Source organism: Schistocerca cancellata, chromosome 11, assembly GCF_023864275.1.
Source record: "Schistocerca cancellata isolate TAMUIC-IGC-003103 chromosome 11, iqSchCanc2.1, whole genome shotgun sequence".
Taxonomy (NCBI): Eukaryota; Metazoa; Arthropoda; class Insecta; order Orthoptera; family Acrididae; genus Schistocerca; species Schistocerca cancellata.
The window spans coordinates 153,299,388-153,302,462 of NC_064636.1; positions in this window are offsets into that span (position 1 = coordinate 153,299,388).

Here is a 3,075-nt window from a genome sequence, read left to right on the forward strand (position 1 = left end):
TATTAATGTTCACTATGTATGGAGGGTGTGAAAGACACACACATGACTTTAGTTTGAACGCTATTCCTATTCGAGAAGTGAAGTATAAGATGGAGGATAATAAAATATGTGAAAAAAAACTAAATGAATTGACCATGTGGCACTGATGGTGGGGACACCGCATCTGGGGCACTGTGTACAAGTCTTATTTCAGGTGATGTCACATTGGGCGACTTGCTCGTTGGTGATGATGAGATGATGATGAGGACAACACAACTCCCAAAACATGAGTGGAGAAAATTTCCAATTAAGTCAGGAATCGAACCCGGGCCTGCTGCATCGTTGGCAAGCATGTTACTACTGAACTTAGCAGGCAGACATAAAAAATATGGAATGGTTGCATGGAACTTTGGCTAATGTGCTGCATGTATTGCATCGTGGGAGCAGGTGGAAGGTGACTGTGTCTGTTTCCAAGGACCTAAACCAAACATGGCTAAAATTATATCACCTATGCTTGAAGAAAATCACATATCTAATATCCAGCAAAGCTGCACACTATATAGCCATACACATATCAAAATGGGAGCAGGGTAAAATCACTTAATTACACGGTATGTGAGGTAAAATTTCATTTAACTTTTCCATAAGCAAACACAAAACTATTTTGTGTACATCCACACTCCTTCTTCAGCCAATGGCTGCCAAGGTGACTATAGAATTTCAAGTCTTGAACAGTTACATACTTGTAGATTCCATACATTCATGTAATCTTCTCCTTCCCTTTGAAGTAGAGTGTGGTTTCCATGTAGTCAAATAATCGATGCTACAGCATCATATCTTTATAGGGTACAGCAGGATCGTCCCAGTGAATTCCATGAAACAAACAAGTTTAACACATTCCACTCTGTATTTTAGTAGACTTCACATCCATGAAAATCTTTGCGATGCAGTGCCTGCTGAGAATGTCTCTATTACACCGGCATCTTCTGTGAATGCAATGGACGCAATATGATTAAATATGAACCATCTGCATTCATCATCATAGAAACTTAGAGGGTCTGCAATTATGTCCAAACTTTGAGATGCCATTGTGAAATGCTCTGGGTATGACACAACAGACATTCATTCATACAGCTCGCTGCACAACACTAATCAGAGTGCAGTAGTTAAACACATGGTCATGTATAACTAGAGCATATGCTGCAGTACATTCTGATTCAACTTCAGTTCATACTTACACTACTGGCAATTAAAATTGCTACACCACGAAGATAAAGTGCTAAAGACGCGAAATTTAACCAACAGGAAGAAGATGCTGTGATATGCAAATGATTAACTTTTCAGAGCATTCACACAAGGTTGGCACTGGTGGCGACACCTACAACGTGCTGACATCAGGAAAGTTTCCAACCGATTTCTCATACACAAACAGCAGTTGACCGGCGTTGCCTGGTGAAACGTTCTTGTGATGCCTCGTGTAAGGAGGAGGAATGGGTACCATCACGTTTCCGACTTTGATAAAGGTCGGATTGTTGCCCATCGCGATTGCGGTTTATCGTATCGCGACATTACTGCTCGAGTTGGTCGAGATCCAATGACTGTCAGCAGAATATGGAATCGGTGCTAGATCCCAACGGCCTCGTATCACTAGCAGTCCAGATGACAGGCATCTTATCCACATGTCTGTAACGGATCGTGCAGCCACGTCTCGATCCCTGAGTCAACGGATGGGGACGTTTGCAAGAAAACAACTATCTACACGAACAGTTCGACGACGTTTGCAGCAGCATGGACTATCAGCTCGGAGACCACGGCTGCGGTTACGCTTGACGCTGCACCACAGACAGGAGGCCTGGGATGGTGTAAACGATGAACCTGATGGTCGCATCCGTGTTTGGCGACATCGCGGTGAACGCACATTGGAAGCGTGTATTCATCACCGGGCGAGATGGTATGGGGTGCCATTGGTTACACGTCTCGATAACCTCTTGTTCAAATTGACTGCACTTTGAACTGTGGACGTTACATTCCAGATGTGTTACGATCCGTGGCTCTACCCTTCATTCGATCCCTGCGAAACCCTACATTTCAGCAGGATAATGCACGACCGCATGTTGCAGGTCCTGTACGGGCCTTTCTGGACATAGAAAATGTTCGACTGCTGCCCTGGCCAGCACATACTCCAGATCTCTCACCAATTGAAAACGTCTGGTCAACAGTGAGCGAGCAACAGGTTCGTCACAATACGCCAGTCACTACTCTTGATGAACTGTGGTATCGTGTTAAAGTTACATGGGCAGCTGTACCTGTACACGCCATCCAAGCTCGGTACTGATTTCTCAGGATCTATGCACCCAAATTGCGTGGAGATGTAATCACATGTCAGTTCTAGTATAATATATTTGTCCAATGAATACCCGTTTATCATATGCATTTCTTCTTAGTGTAGCAATTTTAATGGCCAGTAGTGTATATTGGTCCCAAATTAAGTACCTCATTCTGTTTTGAGCAGGCTATTGCGATGGCTGGTGCTAGCTCCTTGAATTTCTGTCGACTGATTAGACATCCACCTTCTTCTGCACCATCATAGTAAGAAGTGCAGAATCTCCCATACATGTCAAACGCTAGACAAAATCCATGTTCTTCACATTGTAGCATTAAATTATCGTAAGGATGTAACTCTGTGGTCAAGTGGAATCTGGTATTAGTTAACTTGCAGTAGTCAAATACAGTGGAATCATTTGATGTATTGCCCTTTCTATCGACCTGAAATGCAAGTATAATGATTTAGGTATCTCCAATTGAACAGAGCTTTTAATAGCTTCAATATAATTGAACAGAGCTTTTAAAGGGCCCCCCCTCCCAAGTCTGGTCACTGCTGGTAGCAATTGGTAATCAAGACGCTGCCATGAATGGAAAGTTAATCGTACACATGTACCAATATTCAGAACTTTTAAAAGTTTCAAGCGCTCTTCATCTGCTATAGTGATGTTGGGAATTTTCCATATTATTTTACTGGTAATGATCTCGTTCTCCTCTTGGGTTGTCGAATGTATGAGCTGCTATTCATAACCCTCTGTACCAGAATGAGTTCCT